This window comes from Staurois parvus, unplaced genomic scaffold (genome assembly GCF_062004578.1).
Source record: "Staurois parvus isolate SC_StPar_1 unplaced genomic scaffold, SC_StPar_1.0 ptg000106l, whole genome shotgun sequence".
Classification (NCBI taxonomy): domain Eukaryota; kingdom Metazoa; phylum Chordata; class Amphibia; order Anura; family Ranidae; genus Staurois; species Staurois parvus.
Window position 1 is genome coordinate 2,259,381 of NW_028317902.1, and position 26,457 is coordinate 2,285,837.

Genomic DNA, 26,457 nt, shown 5'->3' on the forward strand with positions numbered 1-26,457 from the left:
CTCCAGAACCGCAGCGCTTTTGGGATGTTCCTGGTCTGCAGTGGTCAAGAACTACCAAAATTGGTCTAAGGAAGGAAAACCAGCTGACAACAGGGTTATGGGCAGCCAAGGCTCATTGATGCATGTGGGGAACGAAGGCTGACCCATGTAGTCAAATCCAATAGAAGAGGTACTGTAGTGCAAATTGCTTAAAAAGTTGATGGATCTGATAGGCACCAGAATACACAGTGCATTGCAGTTTGTTGAATATCCTGCATAGCTGAAGACTGGTCAGGGTGCCTTTGCTGACCCATGGGTAACACAGTGGCTAAATGGTTAGCACTTCTGCCTGGCTAGGGTCATTGGTTTGAATCCCAGCCATGGCACCAACTGTCTGGAGTTTGTATGTTCTCCCTGTGCCTGCATGGGTTTCCTCCGGGTACTCCGGTTTCCTCCAACACTCAAAAGACATGCTGGTAGGTTATTTGGATCCTAAATAGGCTAAATTTGTCTAAATAGGCCCTAGTATGTGTATGTATGAATGTAAGTTAGGGACCTTAGATTGCACGCCCCTTGCGAGTTAGGGACTGATGTGAATGTACAATATACAGTTGTGTTCAAAATAATAGCAGTCAGACATCACTAACCTGATCAATCACTGTTTTTGGTAGAAATTATATTTCTACATGGCAAATAATTTATTAGCAGGTGTAGTAGAGTAATAAAAATCCAACAGACCCAACAGTCATGACATGCATGTTGCTGATTCTGTGTAATTGAATCACTAATTGAAAGGGCATGTTCAAAATAATAGCAGTGTGGAGTTCTATTAGTAAGGTCATTCATTCTTTGAAAAACAGGTGGCAATTATTGCCCTTATTTAAGGAAGGAAGGCAGAAAATGTACATGCTGGTTACAGTGCATTTCCCTCTGAAATCTTGAGGAAAATGAGTCGTTCCAGACATTGTTCAGAAGAACAGCGTACCTTGATTAAAAAGAAGTGCAGAAAATGATAAGCTACTCAGCTAAAATGATCGCAAATGCTTTAAAATGGCAACCAAAACCTGAAAAATGTGGAAGAAAGCGAAAAACTACCATTCGAATGGACAGAAGAATAGCCAAAATGGCAAGAACTCAGCCAACAACCATCTCCAGGAAGATCAAAGAAGGTGTAAAGTTACCTGTGAGTACTGTTACAATTAGAAGACGCCTATGTGAAGCCAAGCTATCTGCAAGAAACCCCCACAAAGTCCCACTGTTGAAAAAAAGACGTGCTGAAGAGGTTACAGTTTGCCAAAGAGCACATTGACTGGCCTAAAGAAAAATGGCGCAACATTTTGTGGACTGATGAATGTAAGATTGTTCTTTTTGGGTCTAGTGGCCGGAGACAGTTTGTCAGACGACCCCCAAACACTGAATTCAAGCCACAGTACGCTGTGAAGACAGTGAAGCATGGTTGCGCAAGCATCATGATATGGGGATGTTTCTCATACTACGGTGTTGGGCCTATTTATCGCATATCAGGGATCATGGATCAGTTTGAATACATCAGAATACTTGAAGAGGTCATGCTGCCTTATGCTGAAGAGGAAATGCCCTTGAAATGGGTGTTCCAACAAGACAAATTGACGGCACTATAGAAGCATCTGAAATAAATACAATAATTATTACAATAATAAATGTCCACAGGCAGAAGCGACTACACCATCAGAAGTGCACCAAGGAGCAATGGAAGAAGGTGGCCTGGTTTGATCAATTCAAGAATGGTTTGAGGAAAACAACAAGTTTGAAGTGACTTGGCCTTTAAATTGTCCAGATCTCAAACCAATCAAGCATCTAAGGGAGATTCACGGAGACCCCACCTTGCAATTTACAAGACTTAAGGAGTCCATGCCCTGACAGTGATCATAATGTTATTGCTGATTGTTATATACAATGCAGACAAATCAGACAGTGGAATGCTTTTCAAAGGGTGTATGTCACCTCCTCACTACCCGTCTTAACCACTTGCACCAATAAAAACCCCCTTGCAATTGCACAGAATATGTGGCGCATCCCCATTCAGTTGAATGGATCATGTTCGGCAGGTAGTAGTGCCAACCAAACACAAGAGTGGCACAATTTCTGCCTGTGTGTATGTGTACACCCCTCTCTGCTGCTTTTGCAGCTTAAGGGGGTGCAGTTGGGGGGTGGTAATACAGCTGTTCAACTTATACTAATGCTAGTGACAGACTGCATCCTACATTTTTGTTTCTACCTTTAGTACCACTTTAAAGCAAGGTGGGATAGCAATGGTTGTAAAAGGAATAGGTAATTCAGCCAAAAGTTCTTAGTGATGGAGGTCAGGAAGTGAGGCAAAGTGTGCGTGTGGGAGGAGGGTTTCAACATACCAGACTCCACTCATACCAAGGAGTTTGTAGTACCGAGTTAAATTAGCATTTCGGATTCTTCTACTTTAAGAAAACATTGTGTGATCCATTTCTCTTAAGTCAGCAAATTTCTCATTATCACAATATACACTGGATGTCAAATATGCGGAATGTGGATTGTTGGAGCACTACTTCAGGAAGTCACAAGCCAAATTCACATTCCGCGGAATGCCAAAAGTATACATCAACTCAACAGAAAGAGAAAACTTAATATATCTGGGGTACTCTCAGGGTTTCATTTTGACTTTCAAGCAAGCCGAAGGGCCGTTTATGCTATCAGAATCCAAAAGTACACTTGTTTTTAGTTTACAGCCATTTTACAGCTTATGAATGGTGGAGCTGTGAAAAGAGCATCAAAGCATTCCTCTCTAACAGATGTGTGGGCCCTAGGTCAACTGGAAGGATTGTTTGTTCAGTGGGAGCATTTGTCATTCAAGTGTCTGGGATTACAGGTGAAGAGCTGAAAATCAATTAAATGAATGTTTGAATTTTTCAGCAAGGGGCTGTTTAGGCCTCTGGAGAATTGGCTGTTAGTTGGGTACTGGATGGACATAGAAAGTCACTGACAGGTCACAGATAAAAGGTCAATATTACCCATCATGTTTACACTGTGTGTGTATGTTATCATGCCTACAGGATCTTGGGGCCCATTTGGTCAAGGACAACCTATGAAGCAATATCCAGCTACTGTAAAGCTTGTTAATCATAGCTGTCACCAATAGGTTATTTTAAAGAGTTCTAGTCTACAGAACCTCTCTGCAGTTTATAGTGGCAGGGCAGCTTCCAGTATGAAACTGAGCTGATCTCTTAAATCAATGGTCTCCAAACTGTGGTCCAAGGGCCAAATGTGACCCTTTCCTTGCCTTTTCTAGCCCTTGGGACACTATTTCTCCCACTGACACCAATTATGGGACATTCTTCCTTCCACTGACAGTAATGATAGGGCACTATTTTTTCCCTTGATACGAACGATGGGGCACTATTACTCACACTAATACCAATGACAGGACATAGGTTACATCCGCTGACAGAGGGGAAGTTTCTACTTCCACTGGGCAAAGTCAACCCCCTTAAAGTGTGAAGGACAGTAAACTGGGCCTTTGTTTGGAAAGAGTGGAGACCCCTGTTCTAAATCATTGAAAAACTTGCTGTTGGTAGCCCACCTTACGATTTACTTTGTCTACTCTGCACCCCTCCAGAGCTATGTACTCCTATCAAAGTGGAGATCGAACTCTTGAAGCTTGTGTCAGTACTTTCACATGATTGGTTGTATATAAATAAATGTGGTTCAGGGGGTATTGTCGACCAAGAGACCAAGAGGGAAATCAATAAATTGTTTATGACACCTTTGGCGTTATTGCCCTTTAAAATGGCCTGTGGCAGATTTATAAATCCCTGCAACCAATTTGAGTAACTTTACGGATGCGTGTGCCAGATTCAAGTAGTTTCTAATAGCGTTACATTCACAAAAGGGCGCTATTAGTGCACCAAATTAAAAATAATTACCTTCAATTCATAGATAATGAAACTGGAGATAATTAAGACCAAGTATAAGTTGGCGTACAGCAGTGTTTCTCAACTCCAGTCCTCATGGACCCCCAACAGGTCATGTTTTCAGGATTTCCATTCTTTTGCACAGGTGATTTGATCAGTTTCACTGCCTTAGTAATTACCACAGCTGTTTCATCTGAGGGAAATCCTGAAAACATGACCTGTTGGGGGTCCATGAGGACTGGAGTTGAGAAACACTGGCGTACAGAGACAGGCAGAGTAACTATCCCTGTACACAGTGTAGCTGAGTGTTGTTTTCCTGCCGCTACCTCTTCCCTTCCCCACCTGTTACTGGTGGTTAAGGTACCCGTCAGCTTCACAGCGGACAGCCAGTGACACTCAGTGGGTGGAGCTTGGTGGGGAAGCTGATACACTATTTTTTCCCCATCAGATCCACTCTCTCCCTATGATTAACAGCATGCAGTGGGCGGATACTATAGCCAATAGCAGGCTTTCTACTGGCAAAGGATTTGCCCACTGCCTGCTGTCAATCACAAGGGGAACAGACCTAATGAATGAACTAGTGCCTGTGAATACCCATCAAACTCTGCCCACCCAGCTTCAAAACTCCTCACCGCTGTGCCATCTATGTGACAGCTCAGTTGCACTGAGGTCAGGGTATCTCCATGGACACTCCGATCTCAGTATGTCTTTGCAATACTGTCTACAAGTCCACGAATCTGTCACCTTCTCAAGCGTATCTTAGACCCTTGTAGAGCTACCTCCCAAGGGAGATGCTTGGTAATTTGGGTTTGGATTCTTTAATTTGACCATGAATTAGTATCAGGAAACAGCCATAACACTGTTTAGTGGTAAATGAACTCAATGTATTGGTATGGGTTAGAGTAAATGGTGGTTTGACAATAAATGAGCACACAGAGGAAAGATTCCGACACAGTCTGCTAAACAATGTGATCTCCAGGCTGTTTAATTTTTGAAGCCTTACAATGGCCTGTTTCACTTGCATGGACAGCTCCTTTGAACGCATGATGTAGGTTCACAGCAATAGATTCCAAATGCAAATACCACACTTAGAATCAACTCCAGATCTTTTACCTGCTTAACTGATGACTAAGAAATAACTAAGGAATAGCCCACACCTAGCCATGAAACAGCGTTGGATTCAATTGTCCACTTACTTTTAGTCCCTTGAAAGAGGGGGGTGGCTACTCTTAAGAGCTGTAATTCCTAAACCCTTCCTCCAATTTGGATCCTCAAATTAAACCTGAGAGTGTGCACTTTCAGCCCATATCCATTATATAACTATAGCTTGAATATGTTTTGGTAAATACCTGAAAAATACTAAAGTTGTGCTTGTGTCCAAATATATATGGACCTAACTGTAGTAGTTTTTGTTGTGGGGTGCATTTTTGCATCAACTAATTTGAGTAAAAATGAATATTTGGTCATCAAAGTTATATTATTAACCTTAATTTCACATAAAGAGCTAAAAAAATGTCCTATAAAACTCAGTTTTGTAAAAATTTTGGAAATTGTTCTTGTGTTCATTGAGATATTGATTAAAATCTTACTTTTCAAAAGGGGTGTACTCATTCATGCTGATCACTGTATAAATCAACAAGATCAGCAATAAGCAGTGCATATAAAAATAACTGCACTGTGAATAATAATACTAGAACTAATCTGGGGCGGCACAGTGGCTTAGTGGTTAGCACGTTTGCCTTGCAGTAAATGGGTCATGGGTTCGATTCCTGACCATGGTGCCTCCTGCATGGAGTTTGTATGTTCTCCCTGTGCTTGCGTGGGTTTCCTCCGGGTGCTCCGGTTTCCTCCCACACTACAAAGACATGCTGGTAGGTTAATTGGATTCTGTCTAAATTGGCCCTAATATGTGTATGTATGAATGTAAGTTAGGGACCTTAGATTGTACACCCCTTTAGGGTTATGGACGATGTGAATGTACAATATATATATATATATGTGTGTAAAGCGCTGCGTAAATTGACAGCGCTATATAAGTACCTGAAATAAATAAAAATAAATCTGGAGTGCACTCTAGGAGAATAGATAGGATATGATGCAATGTCCCCTGAAAGGTACCTCTTAGCAAAAGCAAAAGGTGAAGGTCTCTGTATAGCAGCTGTAAAGGGACAGTTTTTAGTACCTAATAATTCAGCCAACTAGCGTTGGGGCCCAGTTGTACCGTTGGTGCACTTGAAAATCATCCCATTCGATCCTGGAGGCAGCAATAAAGCTGCTATAAGGCTGTATGGTCAGTTCCTAAATGGCTCAGTCTCTCTCTAGCAGCAGACCATAAATCCCCAAAGCAGCAGTTCACCAGTCCTAGCAATACTGCAGTTCACCATCCAGTCACACACAGTGATTAGTCCATTCTCTGGTCTGCACCCAGGTGGTTGTCGGCGTTCCCAAACTCAGCACTCTGGATCCCGCCTACTGACATGCAGCAGTGATGGTGCACATTGGACAACGACTCTTCAGTCCCCCTCACGGCAAAAAGGAAGTTGTGTCCTGTACAGCCTGAGAAAATTGAGCTCTTTCCCCCTCCTTCTGGCAATCTGTCTCTCTGGGAAATGCAGTTCCAAAGCTCTTGATTACAGTGGTGTCTCTTTCTTCTGGACTACAGTTTCCATAGTGCATTGCTGCGTAACTCAGTCTATTGAACTCTTCCTGCTCAGGAGCTCCCTCCTGTGGCTGATGTAACTGTTACCCAGTTCATCACTGCAGGGCAGCAACCATTACACATGGGCACGCTGGAAATTATTGTTTTGTTTCACTTTGGATGCATTAGTTCATTGAAGAATTTCGTTTCGTCGTATTCGTTATGTTGAACCGATTTGTTTTCGTTATTTATTATCTTCAGCATTTGTTTCATATATTCATTGGTCCTGGTGTTTTAGAAACATTTTGTAGTTTTTCTGGAAGATTGGTTTATTTTGGTAACTATTGAATCAGATGGATTTGAATAGGAAGGATTCAATATTTTCAGATGCTAATCCAACCCACCAAGAGAAATTGCATGCTCTGATTGGACAATATCGACTGGCAACATGTGCATTCGAATTAACAAATGGAATGAAAATTGAATCCATTTGTTATCCAAATTATCAAACACATTTGGAAATTGAATTCATTTCCCCATGGGCCCAAAATACTTCCATATCATGTGATGTCATCTGAATAAAACAAATGCATTCATTAATTTCGCTATAACTTTTTCTTTGGATTCGTTGACATTTGTTACGATTTGCATTCAGAGATTCGTATACATCCAATCTCGGAAAATGATTTTTGTCCAAAAAACGAATTGTAATGAAATGAAACACACGTCTAGCAGCCACAGAGAACAGCTGCAGCCAGCGCCTCTCTCACTCTTAACCAAGCACCTGGCTACACCCTGTTTATGAAGTCCCCTGCGTGTCACTTTTCCCTAATTGGGCAAAGTGATAGAGTATCTTTAAGACAGATATAACTCCAAACTGTAAGATATATAGTTTGCTAAAGGACTGTGTAATCAAACTATTATAATTTTATTATGAAAGATTATGAACTTTTTGATTCTTTGCTGCACCTCAATTCTGCTACTATCCTGTAGCCACCTCCTGTCCCCATGCATGTGCTCCAACTATGGCTGCATGTCATTTCCCAGGGTGGGTTTCCTGATGGTGACAACAGCAGACAAAGCCTGTATAATGTTTGTTAAATTGTCCACTTGTAGTCTCCATCGGATGTCTGTGCGACAGAGTGAGAGCACATGGAGACATTTAGGAGACAGGGATAGAGCATTGTCACCCTATAACAGGAAGTGTCTGAGCAAGGATGGCAGGATCACCAGGTAAATTTTAATGAAAGCTGCAATTTAAAAAAAACAAACAAATGACTCTTAAAATGACAACATGTTCAAGGGTATGGAATTTGACATAAATATTAAGGTTCCTGGCAATAAATTGGCACTATACTGTCCGTCCCCCCCCCCCCCACTACCACCAATCACTTTAACAAGCGGAGGAGTTGGCATGCATGGCTTCTATAGTTTTTTTTTGTTAATCTTCCACATGTTTATGTCTATTATAAGCATGGATTGCTTCTTCAAAGAGTTATGGTTTTTCTGAAATTCCATTGGTATTACGTTATGTGCTGTAAAAATGTTTCAGTCTTAAAGAGCTGAACTCGGGAAGCTGTGCCCAAAAAAGGCAGGCAGAAGGCAATGGATTAATCACCAATATGACCTGTGTGTAAGCAGGTTGAAACTGCTTAAGTCATCAGTGTTTGGCCTAGGCTGGGCTGGGAAGGGTTTAAGGTGTCTATTACTGGTGTTTAGGCTTTTTGGGCTTCAACCAGCCCACCTGTTATATAAATTGGAGGAAGGCTGAGGTCCAAGGGCTTTGGTGTGCATCTGTTGCTGCTGTTCCTGCCTAAACTCAAGGAGCCATACCGGGTGTTATCCCGGTACCCTCAAACACTGAGGGTACCGGGATAACACCAAGTATGGACTTTGCCACTATGGACGTCTGCCTGTAAAGGTACGCCTGGGCCGCCAAACAATTAGGTCAGGACATGTTCTGCATTGCACTTTTAGATTATGTTGTACTGAAGATGGTCAGTAAAGTCTGTCAAACTTTTTCTAAGAGCCCGGTCTGAAGTTATTAAAAGGGCCTGTAAAGCATTAGAGGGGGATGAAGTACATTACACTACAGTGTCAAGTCAGCATGTAAGAAGAATGGAACAAGGCCATTACTAAGGGTAAACAAGTACATATGCATGACACATGGCAACCAGTCGAGGCATGGTATCTGGGTAAAGTGAGGTGTCCTCCAGTAGCGAGGTAGTCTCTGTTTGGGCTTCATCCCTAGCGGTTCGACTTCAATAGCAACAGAAAGCAGACAGCGTTACTGTACAGTATGGAAGAGTTAACACAGGACACACATGGCTTGGTCTGCTACTCCGAATGCAAGATATACAAGTCACTGGGTGTAGAGCTATGGGACAGCATCACAGAGAAACTCAGCTTCACTACTACATCTAGTGTCAGCTCATCTCTAGCTTGGGAGACTGCCTTAATGTTAGAGTTTGCACATAACCACAGTTCCTGCCTGGTCCCGGGCATTGACGAGTGTGCCCTCAGGCAAAAGGTACACCAGTACCTTTTTTGGTAGAGACAGGTCTTGGTTTCCATATGTCAGAGCCTCCAGCAAGGAGAACAGTGCACAACACAGTAGTTACATCTCCAAATCTCACTCCAAGTCTCTTGATTTTAACAGTGACAGCAGTGCCTTAGACCTGACACCGCAAATATCAACAAAAATATGCAGAAATTCCTACTTTTCTGATACATATACAGTATCTCACAGAAGTGAGTACACCAGTCACATTTTTGGAAATATTTTATTATATCTTTTCATGTGACAACACTGAAGACATGACACTTTGCTGCAATGTAAAGTAGTGAGTGTACAGCTTGTATACAGTAACTGTGTAAATTTGCTGTCCCCTCAAAATAACTCAACACACAGCCATTAATGTCTAAACCGCTGACAACAGCACTGCCTTAACCCTCTTGGGCATGGAGTTCACCAGAGCTTCACAGGTTGCCACTGGAGTCCTCTTCCACTCCTCCATGATGACATCACAGAGCTGGTGGATGTTAGAGACCTTGACCTCCTCCACCTTCCAGTTGAGGATGCCCCACAGATGCTCAATAGGGTTTAGGTCTGGAGACATACTTGGCCAGTCCATCACCTTTACCCTCAGCTTCTATAGCAAGGCTGTGGTCGTCTTGGAGATGTGTTTAGGGTCGTTATGTTAAAAATCTGCCCTGTGGCCCAGTCTTCGAAGGTAGGGGATCATGCTCTACTTCAGTATGTCACAGTACATGTTGGCATTCATAGTTCCCTCAATTAACTGTAGCTCTCCATTGCTGGCTGCACTCATGCAGCCCCAGACCATGACACTCCCACCACCATGCTTGACTGTAGGCAAGGCACACTTGTCTTTGTACTCCTCAGCTGGTTGTCGCCACACACAAACCAAATAAGTGTATCTTGGGCTCATCAGACCACAGCACATGGTTCCAGTAATCCATGTCCTTAGTCTGCTTGTCTTCAGCAAGCTTCCTTCTGGGATGACAGCCATGCAGACCAATTTGATGCAGTGTGCGCAGGGGCGGACTGACAACTCATGGGGCCCCCGGGCAATAGGGGATAATGGGGCCCCTGTGTCCTTGCCCAAACTCAAAAAAGCCTATGAAAAAAGGTACCAGGGAAATCTCATGGGGTCCTCTACTGACCCCAGGCCCTCGGGCAGTGCCCGAGTTTCCAAATGGTCAGTCCGCCCCTGAGTGTGCGGCATATGGTCTGAGCACCGACAGGCTGACCCCCCACCCTTTCAACCTCTGCAACAATGCTGGCAGCACTCATATGTCTATTTCCCAAAGACAACCTCTGGATATGAAGCTGAGCATTTGCACTCAACTTCTATGGTCGACCATGGCGAGGCCTGTTCTGAGTGGAACCTGTCCTGTTAAACCACTGTATGGTCTTGGCCACCATGCTGCAGCTCAGTTTCAGGGTCTTGGCAATCTCCTTATAGCCTAGGCCATCTTTATGTAGATCAACAATTCTTTTTTCCAGGTCCTCAGAGAGTTCTTTGCCATGAGGTGCCATGTTGAACTTCCAGAGACCAGTATGAGAGAGTGAGAGCGATAACACCAAATTTAACACACCTGCTCCCCATTCACACCTGAGACCTTGTAACACTAATGAGTCACATGACACCGGGGAGGGAAAATGGGCCCAATTTGGACATTGTCACTTAGGGGTGTACTCACTTTTGTTGCCAGCGGTTTAGACATTAATGGCTGTGTGTTGAGTTATTTTGAGGGGACAGCAAATTTACATGTTATCCAAGCTGTACACTCACTACTTTACATTGTAGCAAAGTGTCATTTCTTCAGTGTTTTCATATGAAAAGATATAATAAAATATTTACAAAAATGTGAGGTGTGTACTCACGTCTGTGGGACACTGTAGTTGACCTAGGTCACTGATTGAAACTACTGAAGTCAGTTGGGCAGTATAACAGCCAGGCCACTGGCATTTTCAGAAAGTAGTCCTCAGTGGCAACTTCCATACTGCCTGTGGTATAATCTCTGCAGCACTTGACCCTGATCCATAAAGCCTGACTGCTTGGTCAGTTGACCTCAACCAGGTCCTTCCTTCCCTGTCTAGGGCTGCCTGGAAGTAACTAAGGGGGTACTCAATCTGGGCACAGTTCCCCCCATTCCCCACTGATCTGCGCTCACATTGTACCTGAAAGGAAGCGTTCTCAGGTACACTTCCATCATCATCTCTACCAACCAGTCCACAGTGTTCCCTGCTTTTGTGATCAGTAATCTATAGAGAGTTCTGTGCTCAAGCGTAATTTTTGCTCAGAATGAAGTGTACCAGATCAGACCACAAATAAACCATACCCAGGACCAACTCTTCGAAGTGGTCTCAAGCCTGGTACGCTTACCGGTTCCTTGGCAAGGTTTAGAGCACTCAAGCTACACAAATGAGTTGAACCAAGGGGTGAACTGTGCCAGGTACGATTATAACTGTCAGTGTGAGTAGACCCTAAATAGAAATCTTTGTCCATGAAGTCGAAGTATGATTGATCATTTGACACTGACAAAATACACTCTATACAGGAAATGCAGGCTACTAGTGGACCAGATAGTAGGACTAGCAACTCAAATTATATAAATCTGAATTAGGGTAGTATTTACGGATGGCTCTTTTATAATATGACTGTTCTTACTGAGTCCTTATTGCTGGCTGGATACTGGATGAAGATTTCTCCCCACCCTCAGCATATTCATTAAATGCAGAGCTTTTTTTTTCCAGATGCACTACCACTGTGACCAGCTGAAGCATATCCTTCTCCTCCAGAGAATCCCCTCAGGGCCAGGAGATGCAGCAGTTATATGCTCCATGCTATTAGTGGATTCTCCATGGGAACATACCAAGAATTTACTTAGGCTGGGGAAATACGACTATGTTCTGTGGATGGTAGAAGACCTCCCTAACAAGAATGGAACAACAGAAAAACACAGAAATATCTCCTGTTGATTCAATGTTTATGGTACTGAGAAAGCTTGCTAGTTAAAGTGATTGGATACCTGAAATTTCTACAGGTTTAGACAAACAATAGCAGGTCTAGGAGTCATAAAATTTAACAAAAGACATCCTTCAGGACCATTGTTTACTGAAATCTAAATCAGCCAGGATGGGTTTTTTCTGAAGATTCTGTTTTCTTCTGGTAAGAGATAAGCATGGTGATGCAAGTCACAGTGTTGGGTTGAAAAATTGTAAGGATTCTTTTTTTTAAAACTGCAAACAAGTTATAGGTACTTCTAAATATAATTTGCTAATAGAACCCAAATACTAACAAGATGGTGGCACAATAATTAACCATGCTGACCTAAATCAGAAGTCTGTAGTCAATATCTTACTTGGCTGTTGATCGTTTTGGACTATTTATGCTGTTCTTATGAAATTTACATCTCACAGTCCAAAGTATTATAGTACAATATACATTAGTAAAGGGGTTGTATGGCTTTACTGCCCACAGTTGTTGGAGGAACAATAGATTGTATGCTCCTGTGCCAGGTCTGATATGAAGGTGCTGAAACCATCAGTGTATCAAAATAAGAAATAGAAGATACACAAACTATAAACACAAGCCTTTCTTATCCAGGGTTCCTCCAGAGGACGCTTGGGATTCCTTATAGCCCAAGTTTAGTTTACAAAAAAAAGTGTGATATGTACTCCAAAGACATGCTGGCAGGTTAATTGGATCCTGTCTAAATTGGCCCTAGTATGTGTATGTATGAATATGAGTTAGGGACCTTAGATTGTACGCTCCTTGAGAGTTAGGGACTGATGATATACAATATATATATATATATATATACACAGTGGGGATCGAAAGTTTGGGCACCCCAGCTAAAAATTTGTATTAATGTGCATAAAGAAGCCAAGGAAAGATGGAAAAATCTCCAAAAGGCATCAAATTACAGATTAGACATTCTTATAATATGTCAACAAAAGTTAGATTTTATTTCCATCATTTACACTTTCAAAATAACAGAAAACAAAAAAATGTCGTCTGCAAAAGTTTGGGCACCCTGCAGAGTTAATATCTTGTACTGCCCCCTTTGGCAAGTATCACAGCTTGTAAACACTTTTTGTAGCCAGCCAAGAGTCTTTCAATTCTTGTTTGAGGTATCTTTGCCCATTCTTCCTTACAAAAGTCTTCCAGTTCTTTGAGATTTCTGGGCTGTCTGTCACGCACTGCTCTTTTAAGGTCTATCCATAGATTTTCAATTATGTTGAGGTCAGGAGATTGTGAAGGCCATGGCAAAACCTTCAGTTTACGCCTCTTGATGTAATCCCCCGTGGATTTCGAGGTGTGTTTAGGATCATTATCCATTTGTAGAAGCTCTTTAACTTCAGCTTTTTCACAGATGGCATCAAGTTACCATCCAAAATTTGCTGAAATTTTGTTGAATCCATTTTTCCTTCTACTCGTGAGATGTTCTCTGTGCCACTGGCTGCAACACAACCCCAAAGCATGATTGATCCAACCCCATGCTTAACAGTTGGACAGAGGTTCTTTTCATTAAATTCTGTGCCCCTTCTTCTCCAAACATACCTTTGCTCATTCCGGCCAAAAAGTTCAATTTTAACCTCATCGGTCCACAGAACTTGTTTCCAAAATGCATCAGGCTTGTCTATATGTTCATTTGCAAAGTTCAAACGATGATTTTTGTGGTGAGGACGTAGAAGAGGTTTTCTTCTGATGACTCTTCCATGAAGACCATATTTGTACAAGTATCTCTTTATAGTGGAATAGTGTACCACAACTCCAGTGTCTGCCAGATCTTTCTGGAGGGATCGTGCAGTCAAACGTGGGTTTTGAATTGTTTTTCTCACAATCCTGCGAGCTGTTCTGTCTGATATTTTTCTTGGTCTTCCAGATCTTGCTTTAACTTCCACTGTTCCCGATGACTGCCATTTCTTAATTACATTCCAAACAGAGGATATTGACATCTGAAAATGCTTTGCTATCTTCTTATAGCCTTCTCCAGCTTTGTGAGCGTCAACTATTTTCAGTTTCAGTTTTCTAGACAACTGCTTAAAAGAACCCATGGTGCTGATTGTTGGGGCAAGGTCAGATGAGTCTGGGCATTTAAAACCTTTGAGATTGACATCACCTGGTCTTCCCAGATGATGATTGAGAACAATCCATGACACTGGCAGGTCTCAGCTTGGCAAAGGGGGCAGTGCATGTTATAAACTCTGCAGGGTGCCGAAACTTTTGCAGACGCCATTTTTTTGTTTTCTGTTTTTTTGAAAGTGTAAATGATAGAAATAAAATCTAACTTTTGTTGACATATTATAAGATTGTCTAATCTGTAATTTGATGCCATTTGGAGATTTTCCATCTTTCCTTGGCTTCTTTATGCACATTAATACAAATTTTTAGCTGGGGTGCCCAAACTTTCGATCCCCACTGTATATATATGTAAACCACTGCATAAATTGACAGCGCCTTATAAGTACCTGAAACAAATAAATATGTGGGTAATGACTGAAGAATTGGGTAAAATCTCCCATCCTCTGATCCCCTTCTGCTACCCTTGCAGTAGACCTCTGGTGCTCTGGGGATTAATAGAGTTGAGGGACCTGTCATATGAATTCATGGAGAGTGCGGACTACACCTTGCCCCCCCCCTTCATAGAAACTGTACTGTATTATGAATGAAAAACGAGCTATGAATGGAGGAAGCAGATCTTTCATTCCCACTGCCTATCATGCTAATGGACTGTGAGCTGTAGATATAGCAGTTATTAGCATGAGTTTCCTCAGACTGGAAAGTTATTTCAAGGAGTTCTTCATGTAAAAAAAAAAAAAAGTTGAAATTGAAGCGTCCCACCACTCCTAAGAAGTCCAGCTACAATTTTATACCATTAAGAGTCAGGGAGACAATTCAAAAAGTAGCCAACACATTTTGGGGGTCTAAAGCACTTAGACCCCCAAAATACGTTGGGTACTTTTTGAATTGTACTGGAATAAAGTTGTATCTGAACGTATTTGTAGTGGTGGGGCGCTTCATTGTCAGCTCTTTTTACATTACACTAAAAGCCAATGAGACTGTGGAGATCCTCTGGGGTGTAGAAGCCGCCTGCCAAGGTACCAGATCATTTATACCAACATCAATACCATAAGATAGCAATACCAGTAAAATAAACCTACGGGTTCAGCGCTATCCTTCCACTTTCCTCCATGTTAAAAAAGGTTGAGGATGTTTTTTTGGAATGGTAATCAGTATGTGGCATATCCACACTTATTGGCAAACATACCATCTTCTCTCTGTATTCTACCATTGTGAAAAACACTTGACATTGAATGTGACCCGTTGCATTCAAAGCGAAGGAAAAACAATTTTATTGCCATAGCAACAGCATAATGGAAGAATGAAAGATTCTGTATGTTTTCTATGGGTAAAAAGAAAATGTCTACTTTCAGATAACGATACCCAAGGCCCAAAAACTTGATGTATAACCAGGAAATATGACAGTATACCGTATTTTTCGCTCCATAAGACACACTTCCCCCCCAAAATATGGGGGGAAATGTCTGTGTGTCTTATGGAGTGAATATTGACCAGGACCCAACCCCCCCTCCCCACTACTGTGTTAGAATACCGGGTCGGCCCCTCGGCTCTTCAGTGGCAGATGAGAGGAGTCCATGTCAGCAGTGCAGCAGCGTCAGGCAGGGCCCAAGCTGAAAAAAAAAGTCAGCAGCTACAAAAACTGTTGCTGCTGACTTGTAAAATACAGCCACTTACCTGTCCCTTGGTCCAGGGGTGTTCCTCACCACCGCTGGTTTTACCGGCCGTCTTCTCTCCCTGGCGCTGGCATCTTTAGTGTGGACAGCTTGCGGCTTCACAGCCGGGTGCCCACTGTGCATGCGCGAGAAGCGCTGCGCTTTGTGAATGGCCCAGTAGTCCTCTGGAACCTGTCACGTGTCCCAGAACACTACGGGGAGGGAGGGAGGACTTCTGATTCCGATAGCCTAGGTGATCACAGTGGAATTGGGAGCAGGTACCTGTCAAATTTGGGTACCCGCTCCCACTCCTCAAAGGTCCGCAGTCTCTGGTCATCTCCTGTGCTGTGTCCGCAGTCTCTGGTCATCTCCTGTGCTGTGTCCGCAGTCTCTGGTCATCTCCTGTGCTGTGTCCGCAGTCTCTGGTCATCTCCTGTGCTGTGTCCGCAGTCTCTGGTCATCTCCTGTGCTGTGTCCGCAGTCTCTGGTCATCTCCTGTGCTGTGTCCGCAGTCTCTGGTCATCTCCTGTGCTGTGTCCGCAGTCTCTGGTCATCTCCTGTGCTGTGTCCGCAGTCTCTGGTCATCTCCTGTGCTGTGTCCGCAGTCTCTGGTCATCTCCTGTGCTGTGTCCGCAGTCTCTGGTCATCTCCTGTGCTGTGTCCGCAGTCTCTGGTCATCTCCTGTACTGTGTCCGCAGTCTCTGGTCATCTCCTGTACTGTGTCCGCAGTCTCTGGTCATCTCCTGTACTGTGTCCGCAGTCTCTGGTCATCTCCTGTACTATGTCCACAGTCTCTGGTCATCTCCTGTACTATGTCCACAGTCTCTGGTCATCTCCTGTACTGTGTCCGCAGTCTCTGGTCATCTCCTGTACTATGTCCACAGTCTCTGGTCATCTCCTGTACTATGTCCGCAGTCTCTGGTCATCTCCTGTACTGTGTCCGCAGTCTCTGGTCATCTCCTGTACTGTGTCCGCAGTCTCTGGTCATCTCCTGTACTGTGTCCGCAGTCTCTGGTCATCTCCTGTACTGTGTCCGCAGTCTCTGGTCATCTCCTGTGCTGTGCCCGCAGTCTCTGGTCCAGGGGCAGACTGACAACTCATGGGGCCCCCGGGTAATAGGGGATCATGGGGCCCTTGTGTCCTTGCACAAACTCAAAAAATCCTATGAAAAAGGTACCAGGGGCATCTCATGGGGCCCCCTACTGACCCCGGGCCCTCGGGCAGTGCCCGAGTTTCCAAATGGTCAGTCCGCCCCTGCTCTGGTCATCTCCTGTACTGTGTCCGCAGTCTCTGGTCATCTGTACGGTGTCCGCAGTCTCTGGTCATCCCCTGTACGGTGTCCGCAGTCTGTGGTCATCCCCTGTACGGTGTCCGCAGTCTGTGGTCATCCCCTGTACGGTGTCCGCAGTCTCTGGTCATCCCCTGTACGGTGTCCGCAGTCTCTGGTCATCCCCTGTACGGTGTCCGCAGTCTCTGGTCATCCCCTGTACGGTGTCCGCAGTCTCTGGTCATCCCCTGTACGGTGTCCGCAGTCTCTGGTCATCCCCTGTACGGTGTCCACAGTCTCTGGTCATCTCCTGTACTGTGTCCGCAGTCTCTGGTCATCCCCTGTACTGTGTCCGCAGTCTCTGGTCATCCTCTGTACTGTGTCCGCAGTCTCTGGTCATCTCCTGTACTGTGTCCGCAGTCTCTGGTCATCTCCTGTACTGTGTCCGCAGTCTCTGGTCATCTCCTGTACTGTGTCCGCAGTCTCTGGTCATCTCCTGTACTGTGTCCGCAGTCTCTGGTCATCTCCTGTACTGTGTCCGCAGTCTCTGGTCATCTCCTGTACTGTGTCCGCAGTCTCTGGTCATCTCCTGTACTGTGTCCGCAGTCTCTGGTCATCTCCTGTACTGTGTCCGCAGTCTCTGGTCATCTCCTGTACTGTGTCCGCAGTCTCTGGTCATCTCCTGTACTGTGTCCGCAGTCTCTGGTCATCTCCTGTACTGTGTCCGCAGTCTCTGGTCATCTCCTGTACTATGTCCGCAGTCTCTGGTCATGTCCTATACTATGTCCGCAGTCTTTGGTCATCTCCTGTAGTACATCCGCAGTCAGTGGTCATTTCCTGTACTAGGTCTGCAGTCCATTGGTTCAGAATATTTTTTTTCTTGTTTTCCTCCTCTAAAATCTAGGTGCATCTTATGGTCAGGTGTGTCTTTTGGAGTGAAAAATACAGTATATTGCACAAAAAGGCAGAAAACTGAACAGTTTATGATCAGTTGTAAAGTTTCTACTTAAAAAAAAATTACTGTAAAGGGCAGTTTTTATTCTAAAAACTGGAGTAGCTCAGATATTCCCATAGAAGGGAAAGGAAATGGAATTATTGCAAACAATGAACCCTGTGCACTAACATTATGGTGGTCTTCTAAAGGAAATCCATGCTTGAACCATGGCAGACCAAGGGGGTTAAAATAAAAGTTTATACAAACGAGAGCTGTGCTGTCTGATCCTCTCCAGAAATTCAGAGCTAAAACATAAAAGAACATTAACACTTTATCGGGCCAAGTACTCCGAAGCTCAGTTCTTTTACCTTCCTACCAGACCCGTACTTATGGAAGGGCCACATAGGCAGGCACAATATTTCGGCAGCTATGATCTTATAGATTTTTGTAATTTCCTGGAATAAAAATTGAATCACAAAAGGTTTAACTTATTATTCTTATTTTTAGTGTGCGGACATAAACATCTGCGCTGGCAGAGGAATAGCCCAATAAAGCGGACTAGGAGGCCAAATCATCGAAATCCGCCTCGATTCTCACCACTTTTCTATGAACCTGTATACACTGTACATGGCGGTCCTTCCTGTTGAACGGCAGGCATTTTAAAGCGACAACATGGGTTAATTTCATGGCAGCGGTGTTCTATGACTTACCAGTTGTGGGCAGAGCAGACCAGTCTCTTTGCGGCTCTCTTCTGTCTCCATGTGTTGCTGTGGCCTCACAAGCCCCCAGTCCCCCAATTCACACACCTGGTTGGAGATGTCGGGGTCCTGGGCGACTCATTTTATGGTGGTGCGTCTGGCCCATCGCAGGCGTTGAGGGGCACACAGTGAGTTGCTTGTTCTGAACTCAGAATTCTCTTTATGCGAGTTTGGCAGCTTCAACGTCTTCTTCCCATCCCGGCTCCAGGAATGCTTCCAGCTTGCCAGATGCTGCAGGAAGTTCAGGGAAAGTAACTGTCCTCCTCGGTCAATGGCTAATCCTCTCTCAATGATTCCTCTACGTCCAGCTTATTTCACAGCTCCCAAGACTTGTGTGCCTTTCTCCTTCACTGGCCTGAACTCCCTCCCTTCCTTAGTTCATTGTATGACCTCCTCTCCCTCACTCCTCCTCTACATGAAACTCACCCCCTCTATTTGTATGCACTTCTCAGTCAATATCTAACCAGCCCCTCTGCACAGCCATGCCATTTGCTCAAGGAGGCTGCCTGCCTGATTGCCTGCAGAGAGTGTCAGCTGTGGGGGGAGGCTGGCTGATGCTTCCTATGACACATGGACAGAGAAGGGTTTCCAATGTATCCAGAGGGAAGACTGGGAGGGAGGAGCACCACAAATGTCTGAAAGAGACAAGGCACAGATGGAAGCTGACGACTAGGGAAATTCCTTCTGGGCAAATAAAGTAAATGTAGAAAGAAGTTTTTTCTAGTGTAGCTTGTAAGAAATTCAAATACAATAAAATGTTAGAAGTTTTCATTCAATTTTCTGTCCTTGGGGTCAAATCACCAGTCGTTTCCGACAGCAGTGACAACAGAATTCGAAGGAGCAGTACGGAAAATTTGTATGGGGTTATTCCTTTGGCAACGGCCATTTGTTCCAAAATCATGTTAATCAATGTACTTTCCAATAACATTCATTAAGTCATGAATGTACTGAGAACATTTGTACGAATTTTCCAACGAATGTTATTTTTCAAATTCTAATAGTTTCTAGTATAGATCTTAAAGCTGAACAAGAGAGATCTTTAGATTTCCCCTCCCTCCATCCATGCTAAACAACAAAGATGAATCTGCAGCACTGGAAATTGTATTGTGACCGTCGGCAGCTGTGATTGTCAGAATACTCGAACAGTAACTGCTTCTGATTGGATGTAGGTGCTGTGCGGCTGTGAATTGTCTTCCAGGCTCTTTGACAAATGTGAACTGAAATACTTTTGTCAAGCCTTGTGGTACCACCAGGGCCAGGCACAGAACATAAATTGATCCGTGTTTGATGAGCTTAAGAGCTTTACCTTTCATTAGTGGTGCTAAAGGCTGAAGATTTCTTACCTTATTTATTACAGGTATTTATATATATATATTGTACATTCCCAGCAGTCCCTGCCCACAAGGAGCTTACAGTCTAAGGTCCCTAACTCTCATTCAGACGTACACATATTAGGGCCACTTTAGACAGGAGCCAATGAACCTACCAGAATGTTTTGGAGTGTGGGAGGAAACCCACACAGGCACACTGAAAACATGCAAACTCCAGGCAGGTAGTGTCGTGGTTGGGATTTGAACCAACAGCCCTAGTGTTGCTAGGGAGAAGTGCTCATTGGCTCAGACACAGCAGTGGGAGCCATTGCCTTCCGCTGCTGTCAGTCACAGCCAGTGAGGAGGGGTGGGGCCAAGCTGCACTGTGCAGGTCTTATAGACACAGAGAGGCGTCTCAGGAGTGAGCACGCACACGTGCCCCCCAGAGAGAGCTGCTCACTCTGGGGGTGCTCAGCAGGCAGAGGAGCCAGGAGTGCTGGCGCAGGACCCGAGAAGAGGAAGAAGCAAAACCATTGCACAGAGCAGGGAAGTATGTTTATCCGCCTCCCGTCCGCCATATAGTACAATGACGGGCGCAAGGCGGTTCTCTCGTTCTGGGAGGACGTCATATGACGTCCTCCCATTCTAACCGCGCATGCGCAGCTCCGGGTGCGTGCAGCGCGGCAATCACCTGTCAATGGAAAGAGCCGAAGATGTCGGCTCGGTCATGTGATCAGCTGTGTCCAATCACATTTGATCACATGTAAACAGGAAAATGCCGGTTATCAGCATTTCTCTCCTCACGAGCTGTCACACTGACAGCTCGAGAGGAGAGGAGAGCCAGTAATCGGCATTCTTCAGAGGGAACATCTACACTGATCATCAGAGCACTGATGATCAGTGTGCCCTGATGATCTGTGTAGCCCCAGCAGTGCCACCTGCCAGTGCCCATCAGTGCCACATCAGTGCCACATTTCAGTGCCTACCAGTGCACATCAATGCCACATATCAGTGCCCATCTGAGCTGCCTTTCAGTGTCACCCATCAGTGCCAGTCAGTGCCACCTATCAATGCCAGTCAGTGCCACCTATCAGTGCTGCTAATCAGTGCCAGTCAGTGCCGCCTATCAGTGCCAGTGCCACCTATCAGTGTGCATCAGTGTCGCCTATCAGTGCCCATCAGTGCTGCCTATCAGTGGCGCCTAACAGTGCCAGTCAGTGCCACCTAACAGCGCCAGTCAGTGCTGCCTATCAGTGCCATATATGAATGCTGCCTTTCAGTGCCCATCAGTGATGCTTGTCAATGCCCATCAGTGCCACCTACCAGTGCCCATCAGTGCCACCTATCAGTGCCCATCACTGCAGCCTCATTAGCGCACATCAGTGAAGGAGAAAAATCACTTATTTACAAAATTTTATAACAAAAACTAAGAAAAAACTTTTTTTTTTCAAAATTTTCAGTGATTTTTGGTTTAAGAAAAAATAAAAAACCCAGAGGTGATTAAATACCACCAAAATAAAGCTCTGTCACAAAAAAATGCTAAAAATTTCATATGGGTACAGTGTTGCATGACCGCGCAATTGTCATTCAAAATGTGACAGCGCTGAGAGCTGGAAATTGGCCTGGACAGGAAGGGGAAATAGGTGCCCTGTAGGCTAGTGGTTATTATTTATATATATATACTGTATATTAAAAAAAAAAAAATCTCTGAACCTTTCGGCTGCATTCACACTTCAGCATTTTGTAGTTTGAAGATTGAAGCTCCACAAAAGCACAAACTTAAACATTCAATTGTTCTCTATGGTGCCTGTTCACACCTGATTACGAAAACAGGTACCACAGAGAACAATTGATTTTTTTAAGTTTGAGCTTTTTTTGGAGCTTCAAGCTACAAAACGCTCAATTGTCAATGCACCCTTAGTATCACTTTAAGCTGGCATAGATGGATTGAAATTTGGCCAGTTCAGCAGTGACCAGATACGTTTCGATCCAGGTACAGTATGGCTGTTCCCATTCAACAGAAGTCTATCGTTAGATCAGCTTCTGTCAAACTGAAATGTTGGAAAACTTCTCGATCATAGGCTGCAGCTGCTGATTGGTATATTCTGACATTAGAAAGTCCCACTGTCAGAATACAATGTCCCAGCGAGGCGGATTCCTCCATCCAACTCGCTTGTGCGAATGGAGGATTCCCCTCTTTTTCGTTCACTCAGCCCACCAGCTGATAAAAAAAAAAATCATCTATGGCCAGCAGCTCTAGAACCAAAACTTTTTTTAGTAGGAGTAGGAATTGTTTCTGTCTCTTTTAGCAAATTATCTTCTCTTTGTGTTTCAAGACACAAAAGGATTTCTCCAAAGGAAGGGACATCCTTTCTTAAGCTGGCCATAGATGGATTGATATTTGGCCAGTTCATTAGGGACTGACCAAATTTTGATCTGTCTATGACCATTCCTGTATGAGAGAAGTCAACTGAGTGATCAACTGGGGCAGCACAGTGGCTAAATGGTTAGCACTTACGCCTGGCAGTACTGGTTCAAATCCCAGCCACCTCCTCCCTGGAGTTTGCATGTTCTCCCTGTGCCTGGGATTGCTCCGGGTACTCCTGTTTCCTGCCACACGCCAAAGACATGCTGGTAGGTTATTTGGATCCTGTCTAAATTGTCCCTAGTATATGTATGTATGAATGTGAGTTAGGGACCTTAGATTGTACACCCCTTGAGGGTTAGGGGCTGATGTGAATGTACAATATATATATGTAAAGCTCTGTGTAAATTGACGGCACTATATAAGTACCTGAAATAAATAATAAACTTCTCACAGATGAGCTTGTTGGAAAATGTTGGTCCAATTTTTGTTTTTGAACAGCGTATTCTAACAGCACTGCCAGAATACAACAAAGTGGGAGGGATTCCTCTATCCACCTCTTTTGTGTTTATGGGGGAATTCATTAAGTTTTTTTTTATCAGCCCACTGGTTGATTGAAAAAAACTGAGCCATGTATGGCCAGCTCAAGTGCTCATTCATACATTTTATTTCACTTTCATTTACTACATCATTGCAATGTGTTATGGTGCATTATGTAGTGTGTTACTGTATGTCTGCCTACTTCTGCAGGCAGCAATTTTAACTGAAGTGAAGTCAATAGAAAATATCCCCCTAGGGATCGAAATTGGAAAAAAAAACAAAACAGTAAAGCGGCTCAACACTTGTAAGCCAGATGTCAAACACAGTCTTAAAGGCTATCTAACTCAAATCACTTTTCAGAGGGCTGCCGCTCATATGAATGAAGCCAAAGGCGGTCCATTCATTTTGAAAGGACTTGTAGTACATCTCAATACACAATACAGCTGCAATATTTTTAACAATGCAGTGCACCACAACGCACACTATGTACATTGTAATATGCTGTACTACAGGTGGTTTGGGAGCTACTGTACATGTGTGTTGGAGTGAATGATGTAAATTACACCACAACACACATAGTACCATATACTCATATGGGTCTATAGACAGTTGTCGCTTGAGCAAATCTCCATTAGTGATGGGGAATCTGCCCAGGTTCCATTCACTAAGGGTTCAGAGAATCTTGATCAAAATTCTGCAGATGCGAATTTAGTGGAGAATCGTATTGAAGTCTATGAGAGCTGAATCTTGATAAATTCTGTCCATTTTAGGCACATTGCTCTAAAAAAGGCATGGCAACATTGAAAATACACAAGTCTTTGAAATTCCACGGTTGTGGGAGGTCTTAAGGTTTCACGCACGGCCTCAGCAATATATGTACACTGGCAGAGCATATAGTCTGCGGAATTGATTTTCTTTTTTTTTTCTTCACACAGTTAGCTTTGCTTACATACAACAACAGCACCCAATCTGATATGTTTCAGTTTGAAAAAAAGTCTACAGCAACATAAAAAAAAAAAAAGACCCCAAATTACCACCCCTGAAACATAGTCAACAAAAAGGCAGCAAAACAAAAAGAAAAAAAAAAACCAAAAACCAGTTGAACCTAAAATAAAGGCTCTGTAAAAATCAAATTAACCGTTTGCCCTCCAGAGGATTTACCCCCCCCCCCCCCTTCCTGACCAGGCCATTTTCTGCAATACACCACTGTGTTACTTTAACTGACAATTCCATGGTCATGCAATGCTGCACCCAAATTAAATATATGTCCTTTTTTTCACACAAATAGAGCTTTCTTTTGGTGGTATTTGATCCTCTGCGGTTTTTATTTTTTTTGCAGTATAAACAAAAAATGACTGAAAATTTTGAAAAAAAAAAACCAAAACAATATTTTTGACTTTTTGCTATAAAACATATCTAGCAAAAAAACAAAAACAAATTTCGTCATAAATTTAGGCCAAAATGTATTCTGCTGCATGTCTTTGATAAAAAAAAAAAAATCCCAATATGTGTAAATTAATTGGTTTACGTGAAAGTTATAGCATCTACAAATTGTGGTATATGTATTGGAATTTTTGGGGTTTTTTATACTAGTAGTGGCGGCAATCAGTGACTTATAGCAGGACTGCGGAGGGCATTCTGCCACTGGGGCGGAACTAACTGCCACTGACATCCCCAGTGACACTAATACAGTCATCAGTGCTAATGAAAAGCACTGACCCTGTACGAATGACAGTGGGCAGGAAGGGGTTAACATCTGGGGCAATCAAAGGGTTAACTGTGTGTTGCTTTACTGTGTGCTATACTAGGGAAACATACTGCTGTGTATTTCCATGTTGTGCAGAGAAATACACAGGAGTATGTTACTGCTGGAAGGAGAAAGACTCAACGATCGACAGGTGTTGGCGGGGAATCTCCAGCTGGGACCCGGTGATCAACATCGAAATGCAAAACCATATATATATACACACATATATATATATATACACACACACACACACACACGATTTTCCGCAGCCCTGCCGCCCTGTAGTAGTAGTTCTACTATAGGGTGGTTGGAAAGCAGTTAAAAAACAAATTGCAGCCAGTTCTATAGTTGATGTGGACTTTTGGATTTTCCTCCTGTTGCGCATTCTTCTGTGGAACTGGCAGAGCTAAGTTGAATGGTTGATTACAAATGCAGCAGCCATTTTCATAAAGCCCCTTAGTCGAACATTCAATAATACAGAAATGTGGCAGCCATCTTTAAGTAGACCACTGGGGGCAGCCATTTTGGTGGTGTCTGGTTCTATCTAAAAAGAGAGGAGCTGGAGAGGCATAGTGAGGACACTCATGGTGAGGGGGTGCAGGAGTGTGTTCAGGAACGGAGCTGCCTATGGACAAGGTACCCCACTGCTGGGGGTTGTCCTCAGAGTGTGTTTGCCGTTCTGCTGCTGGAGACAGTAACCAGATGTTCCCGGGACCCTGTTGCAAGTGGCTGTCACCCAAGAACACTTCCACTAAGCCAAGGGTCAAGGCACTGTTCCAAGCTTTGAGTCTACTCCCTGGGTGCCATTCAGTGAACACCTTGTGTGACTGGACTGCTTGGTAATGCCTCCCCTCCCCCTGCTGATGATTGGGTTATATTAAAGTGTGTGAACACAGACATTCTGTGAGTGAACACGGGACTGGTAAGAGCTCACACATCAGCAAGCTGAATTTCTTTTCTATTGAGACTGTTTTTTTTTAAAGGGTCCCAACGCTGCTGGCCAAAGTGCGTATCTCATCTACCACTGACCAATGAGGAAAGGATTGCTAGGCCCGGGGTGCTCAACCTTATGAAGAGCAAGGGCCACTTAAGTGATTTGGTGACCGGTCGTGGGCCACCGTGAAATAAAATGGTTCAGAATTTAATTTTTTTTTTTTATTTTGAATAGCATAATGATCATTTTCTGCCTGCAGCCCCTGAATGTCAGGGGGCGGGAGAGGAGGAAAATGTGGCTTTCAGTGGTTGCAGGAGGAAAATGGAGATGATCGGTTCCTGTAAATGCCTCTTCTCCGGTCTAAGTGTAAAACAGAATGTGTCAGGGAGGCCACACAGGATCCCTGGAGCATGGGGTGGGGTCGCCATTGTAATTCCTGGCGCTACATCAGTGGTTGGGGGGTAAAACAGTTATCAACTATGGGGATTTACTGCCCCCAAACTGCAAATGGAAACAAGCCCTTAGTGTCCTGAGCCCCCGATGAGGTTGCTTTCACACGGATGCGCTGCGGTTTACCCACACTGCGGGTGCTGCACAATGCACCTGCGGCTTTCCAGCGGGGTTAGTTGCACTTTGCGATAGACTTCTATTATATCTTGAATATAATATCGGATGTGCACTTTCTGAAAGCGCACCAAACCCGCAGGATATAATAGAAGTCCATAGCTCAGTGTAGCTAACCCACAGGAAGGCCTCAGGTGCACTGCGCTGCACCCACGGATCACTATGAAAGC

General features: G+C 43.9%; 1 protein-coding gene across 2 annotated transcripts in view; it reads right to left on the reverse strand.

Annotated features, from left to right (window-relative positions):
• The window catches only part of KIAA1614 (KIAA1614 ortholog), a 74,145-nt gene extending 54,882 nt beyond the window's left edge, over positions 1–19,263 (reverse strand). The window contains exon 1 of one of the 2 annotated variants that reach the window (XM_089671479.1): positions 18,720–19,263. The gene's annotated coding sequence lies outside the window, so the exon portion shown is untranslated. The remainder of the gene's footprint in view (positions 1–18,719) is intronic. The other variant, XM_089671478.1, reaches the window with a different exon arrangement.
• Between the last annotated feature and the right edge of the window lie 7,194 nt (positions 19,264–26,457).